Raw genomic sequence first — 501 nt, 5'->3', positions numbered from 1 at the left:
GCATCCTTCACCTGATCCCTTGTTAGGCCCTGATCCAGCATGTGACGGCGAAGCGCTTGTTTCCAATGAAACAAACAGCCCACGATATGCACTTTTGGGAACTGGTCGACTACAGCGTTGATCAACGCGAGCTCAAAGTTGCACGTAACGCTGGCGGGTTCTAGTCGGCGGTCCGTCGCAATGATAATCATCGTCAATGCGTCCAGATAGGTATCATAGTCTCGTCCTTGAAGGAGTACGTACATCGCCGGAACGTACCAGTTAACAGTAGCGTCCAGCAGCATTACAATAAGGCATTGTACGAACGGTTTCGGCACCATTTTAAAGGTGCCGTCTAAGAAGACCGGAATTGCTGGGTTTCGTAGCAAGAGGACTAGATCTGGGTACCCAAATCCTACGATACGGAGCTCCTTATTCTTGACAGAGAACCCAGTGTTAAACCTCACAAAGGAGCGTTTGTCCGAGTCGCTGAGCCAGCGCGCCTCGGTCTTGTCGAGCGAG

Source organism: Phytophthora parasitica, assembly GCF_000247585.1.
Source record: "Phytophthora parasitica INRA-310 unplaced genomic scaffold supercont2.8, whole genome shotgun sequence".
Taxonomy (NCBI): domain Eukaryota; phylum Oomycota; class Peronosporomycetes; order Peronosporales; family Peronosporaceae; genus Phytophthora; species Phytophthora nicotianae.
Note: the sequence above shows the minus strand (reverse complement) of the source record.